This window comes from Arachis hypogaea, chromosome 10 (genome assembly GCF_003086295.3).
Source record: "Arachis hypogaea cultivar Tifrunner chromosome 10, arahy.Tifrunner.gnm2.J5K5, whole genome shotgun sequence".
Taxonomy (NCBI): Eukaryota; Viridiplantae; Streptophyta; class Magnoliopsida; order Fabales; family Fabaceae; genus Arachis; species Arachis hypogaea.
In genome coordinates this window covers 80,912,092-80,918,287 of record NC_092045.1, presented here as the reverse complement: position 1 = coordinate 80,918,287, position 6,196 = coordinate 80,912,092, and the positions used below count along the sequence as shown (strand labels likewise).

At 37.3% G+C, this 6,196-nt stretch overlaps 1 long non-coding RNA gene across 1 annotated transcript; it reads left to right on the top strand.

The window, feature by feature from the left end:
* Positions 1 to 4,105: 4,105 nt before the first annotated feature.
* LOC112718271 (uncharacterized) lies at positions 4,106 to 5,566 on the top strand. The gene is made up of 3 exons (XR_003160732.3): positions 4,106 to 4,251; positions 4,458 to 4,635; positions 5,451 to 5,566. It is a non-coding gene; the product is annotated as an uncharacterized lncRNA (long non-coding RNA).
* The last annotated feature ends 630 nt before the right edge of the window (positions 5,567 to 6,196 follow it).

Below are 6,196 nucleotides of genomic sequence, written 5' to 3'. Positions count from 1 at the left end.
GCCAAATGGCCAGCCTCCCCAAAATTGATCCCTTGATCAAAAGATGATCCAAAAGACCTTTATACAATAGTCAAAAGTGCTATTTATACTAGACTAGCAACCTAGGTTTACAGAAAATGAGTAGATAGTGCAGAAATCCACTTCCAGGGCCCACTTGGTGTGTGTTTGGGCTGAGCTTTGAAGCTTTCATGTGCATAGGCCATCCTTGGAGTTAAACGCCAGCTTGGATGCCAGTTTGGGCGTTTAACTCCAGTTCTGGTGCCAGTTCCGGTGTTTTACGACAGAAAGGAGTCTCTAGTGGGCATTTGGTCGCCAGTTTGGGCCATCAAATTTCGGGCAAAGTATGAACTATTATACATTGCTCGAAAGCCCAAGATGTCTACTTTCCAATGCAATTAAGAGTGCGCTAATTGGGCTTCCATAGCTCCAGAAAATCCACTTCGAGTGATGGAGGGTCAGAATCCAACAGCATCTGCAGTCCTTTCTCAGCCTCTGAATCATATTTTTGCTCAGGTCCCTTAATTTCAGCCAGAATATACCTAAAATCACAGAAAAACACACAAACTCATAGTAAAGTCCAGAAGTGTTATTTTTGCATAAAAATTACTAAAAAGTAAATAAAAAGTAACTAAAACATACTAAAAACTACCTAAAAATAATGCCAAAAAGCATATAAATTATCCACTCATCAGAGCCTAAAAAGGGCCCAAATAGAGGAACACGACCCAAGTCCAAAGGCAGCCCAAGCCTAGGAAGATAAGGGCGGTTCCCTTAAAGATGAAGATAACTCTACTCAAAGATAAGATAAGATAACTATCTTATCTTTAGAAAGGTCACTTCACACCATTATAAATACACTAGAGCACCCAGGTATAACTCATACTCTGATTCTACTAAAAACCTGCTTAATACCCTTGCTAATTTAAGCATCGGAGTCCCTTGCAGGTACCACCACCCTCCGGTGACGAAGGATCAGTACCATCTTCAAGTCAGACTCAACAGCTCTGATCAGTATTGAAGATCTCGTCCGAGATCGACCTACAGTTTCAGGTAACCCTCGGAACAAGAACTGTAGTCGCAACGCTGTTCTTATTATAAATTCTTAATCGGCAATTTTCTGCCTGTCAAGTTGCTATCCCTAACTAAATGCTTGTGGTGTGAAGGTGTCAATTAAAAAGCTTGAGACTGAGCAGTTAAAGTCGTGATCGAAAGCTAAAGAGTACGCTTAAGAACTCTAGGCACCACTGTCTGGGAATTTAAGCAAAGCTAAATTTGAATCCAAAGGGTTCCCCCAGTTAAGTGCCTGTGGCGTTTATGTATCCGCTGGTAATATTGGAAAACAAAACACTTAGAGTCATGACTAGGCTCAAGAAGGTGCAAAGCACCAAAAGAAGCTATGTTCAAGAATCATGAAAAGCTAAAAGAAAAGAATCAATAATATCATCTAGATTCTAGTTCCAAGGGATGCCAATACTTTTGAGCTTCAAAGGAAAGTGAGATGCCAAAACTACTCAGAAGTAAAGAGCTATTAGCCACACTCAATATTTGGAACTGAGCTTCATTGAAAACTCTAAGACTTATTGTATCTTTCTCTTCTTTTTAGTCCTACTTGTTTTTGGTTGCTTGAGGACAAGCAACACTTTAAGTTTGGTGTACTGATGAGCGGATATTTTATACCCTTTTTGGTACTATTTTCTTAGTGTTTTTAGCATATTTTATTAAGTTTTATTATGTTTCAGTAGGTTTTAGTGCAAAATTCACATTTTGGATGCTACTCTGAGCTTTTTGTTTTTCTTATGTTTTTAGGTGATTTTTTGGTAAATTTGGCAAATTTTGGCAAAGTCTTATTCAGAGGCAAAGAAAGGAGTGTAGATGCTGTTAAATCCTGACCTTCATGCATTCAAGCAAAAATTTTTGGAGCTATAGAGGTCCAATTGATGTCCTTTCAACAGTGTTAGAAAGCTAACTTTCAGGGATTTCCAGCAATATATAATTCTCTATACTTTTCTTTGGATTGGACTGCCCAAAATGGGCATTGAACGCCTAACTTATACCCTTTCTAGCGTTCAACGCCCATGAAGGACTAAAGCCAGCGTTGAATGCCTAAACCCAGCGTTCAACGCCACCAAGGGAGCTCAAGGCAGTGCATTTAACCCTTAGTTGGTGCTCAACTCCCACTCCTCCAAGTTGGACGCCAAGCTCAGCCCAAACACTCACCAAGTGCTCCCAGAAGTGGATTCTCGCACCTTTAGCTTAGTTTATCTTCTTTTTGTAATTTCTAATTATAATTAATATCATTTTAGGTCTAGTTATTAGTATAAATAGAAGGAGGATCACTCTTATTAAGAACTTTTGATCTTCATCTTCTCAGAACATATATTCTCTATAAATTATGAGTGGCTAAACCTCCTAGGTTAAGGAGAGGAGCTATGCTCACTACAAGAAAAAAGGCCTGTCGGCACCCTTTTTTCTTGCCACGCTTTTAAAACGTGCCTAAAAGTGGTCTATAGGCACGCTTTTACGAGGGTGGCCATTGATTTGTGATTTGGCCACGCTTTTTTTGTCTACGCTTGAAAAGCGTGGCCATAGAGAGAAATCGGCACGTTTTTCCAACGGTGGCCACTTATTTGAAATTTGGCCACGCTTTCTTACTGCAACGCTTGAAAAGCGTACCCATAGAAAGAAATCGGCACGCTTTTACGAGAGTGGCCACTGATTTGATATATGGCCACGTTTTTTTTTTGCTACATTTAAAAAGCGTGACCGTAGAAAGTAATCGGCACACTTAAAAAGCGTGGCTATACCTTATGTATTTTGGCACCATAAAAAAACGTACCGATAGAGTTTACTCCCCTAAAATTTAGTTTCCCACCTATTTTTCCCACACTTAACCCTTTCTTTTTCTAAGTTATCAAATTTTACCCAACAACACACACTAATAACTTACACACTAACTAAAACAATAAAACCCTAAAAATTCAGCGTTCATCTTCTTCTCGCTCGAACCCTCTCGAACCCTAAAAGCTAAGGCGCCGTCAGCTTCATCTTTGCGATGGAACCCAGCCCTGGTCGTGGTGCTGCTTGCCCAGCCCTGGTCGTGGTGCTGCTTGCCTCTCTCTGTGTTGCGGTTCTGCTCAGCCTCATCTTCTCGAACCCAGCCATGGTCGTGGTGCTGCTCGCCTCTCTCTGTGTGAGGTGCGGCCACCGCAGCTTTCACCTCCAGAAGAGTCGCTGCTCCGCCTGCGCTCCCCCACTGCATGCAAGATGAAATGTAAACCCTAATTTCTTCCATTTACATTCACAATTTCTGATTCTACGCCTTTTAGTTTTAATCCTCACTTCATTCACCGATTCTCTCTTTTTCCTCATATTCCGATTCATCACTTTTTGCTTGCTTCATTCATTGCAGTACGAGAAGGTTGAGAAGATTAGGGAAGGAACCTACGGCGTCGTTTGCAAGGCTCGCGACCACGTTACCAATGAGACCATCGCTCTCAAGAAGATTTGCCTTGAGCAGGAGGATGAAGGCGTTCCTAGCACTGCATTTCGCGAGATTTCTCTCCTCAAGGAAATGCAGCACAGGAATACTGTTAGGTATTCTTTTCTTCATCCTAATCTCACTTTCTGCTATTATTATTTGAATGCGTGTATCTCTGATGAATGCTACTTTTTAGTAATTTGTGTTTATGGTTTCAATTGGTGAAATTCATGTGCTTTTTCAATTCGTGATTCTATCAGCTTGTTTTTGGAGTAAAATTTTCAAATTTGTACTCGATACATGTTATGTTCTGAAAGGTACAAGGGGAAAGGTCCTGGTTCTCTGGATCTGAAAGGTGATAGAAAAGAGCAAATAATATAAGCTCGTGATATGTAACATTAAAAATGTGTCAATATGCAACATTCATAAGTAAAACCCTCCATTTCAATTGTTATTGTGGTTTCTCACCCTCTTGCTGCTATTTTTATGATTAACTGCTATGTGCACAACATCACTGTTGGTCCAACTTGAAACCTCTAAAGTTGTAGTGTACGTATTTGTATGTTTGATGTCCTGTTTATTATTCTAAAAATATCTTAAGAGACCCTTGTTTTTCTGCTTAGGTCCATCCTTATGTTGCCACTGGAAATAAGAACTCTAAATTTGGCATTAGAAATGAGAAGCTGCAGTGGTTTTTAGATGCTATAAAGGAGCATTCTAATGAGGTTAAGCTTGTAGGTGTCCACTGCCATCTTGGGTCAACAATTACCAAGGTACATCTTGAAACCTTGTTCCTTCCTCTTCTTCTGCTTTGTGACTTTTGGGTGTATTTTTCTCCTACCCAGTTTTGTCTCCCTTTGTTATGTGATTGTGCTTTCCTAGATATATTTACACTTCTACACTTGCATGTGTGGTTCTTAATCTCTGCTTAGATATAATTGTTGAAAACATTATTGCATATTTTATTTTATTTTTATAGGTAGACATCTTTAGGGATGCTGTTGTTATTATGATCAACTACATTGACCAAATCCGAGATCAAGGTTTTGAAGTTAACTACTTAAATATTGGTGGTGGACTTGGGATATACTATTATCATTCTGATGCTATCCTTTGACAACAAGGGATCTCATTGAAAAGCAAAAGCAGGAACCAGGGTAATACAAACGATCACATTTCTGTCATCTAATTGTCAATGGAACTGAAAAGCTTCTATAGAAAACATTGGGTAAGCAAATCAAGGCAAAAGGAAAAAAAGGATTGTAGGGAAAAGAACCAAGGGCATTTTGGACTGGATAGAAATTTTATATTATTAAGCTGCCTCAATCATATGATTACTATTTTTACTATCTTATGTTTTTTCTTTTCTTTTTTTTATTATCTTATATTCAGTAAGGTTCATTATATTTCATGATTGTCACAAACTTGCAAAAGAAAAAGCCCCCAACCCTCTGTGTGTGGATGCTACTTATGTTTCTGTGTGTGTAGTTTGTGAAGTGCATCATTTATGTGTGTGAATTTGTGTGATGAAATAACAATAAGTTGTACCTTACACAATCTTTGATTTGCATTTCCTTTTAACATATAAGTGTCGTTGACTAGTTAAAACTTAAAAAGTATTTTCCTATGGTACTTTCCCTGCTTTGGTGTTAGGCAAGAGCTGATAGCAATTTTTTAAGAAAAAGGTATGTTAATTTTAGGGTTAATAGTTAAAAACTTAAACCAGTCCTTGAAAGTTTAAGCATGTCTCAATTTAGTCTTCAATAGACCAAATATATCAAATTGTTGTTTTCGGGAAAATACATTTACAAATCAGATTGAGGACTGTAAAGAGCTCTGTGGCTAATTTGGTTTATTGATGTTGTGATACATCATGCATTTGGTTCATTTCTGTAAATTTTTGGTTTAGGGAAGCAAGAAAACTAGAATGGATCCATATTAGTTTATTGATGTTCACTGCCAATTTGCACAGGTATAAAATTATTGGTTCGTATACTGGTGTTAAGATTTGTAGCTGGACCAAGTCACAGCTTCAAGGACGGTGTGGTTGCTACAAGCATTCATTCTATGGTAAAATGCAAGACACGGTAATCAGCTGTCTTACCTCATATACGGTATTAGATTAAGTTAGACTAGGCAACTTCTTTTCTTGCATAAATGATAACAAAAGAAATGTGCTTAGTGTATGTTTATTTGCCAGATTCTAGAATCCATCATCGGTTAGCATTCGTTAAGAGCTCATGTCTCACACTTTAGTTGAATTCACTTAACAGGAACAAGATTTTATTGTTAGCATTTTCCATTTTAAATTAACTTTTTAATTAACTAAATTTCTTGATGAAATTTAAAGGCGAAAATAATTTACAAAATTATATAAGAAACCTAAATTGTTTATTTTGGGAATCTCCTTATATCACAACAATAAAGTTTAATTATTCCATGGATTCTAATAATTTTAAAATTGAAGGAAGTGCAAATTTTAATTTTGAAAATTTGGCATTCATTATATAGCTTGCACTTTTTTAGAATTGAAGGTGAGAAAGAGAGTATCTTTTTAAGTATTATTCTTTTTCTTAGAAGTTTTTTTTCTTTTCTTTTTCGTGCTTGCATAATAAATATCATTTGTTTGCTTGAACTAAATCTTGGGTTTGTTTGCTTGCTATAAGTTTTATTCCTGAACTGAATCTTATTAGTATTTATTTAAGTCTATTTTTTTAT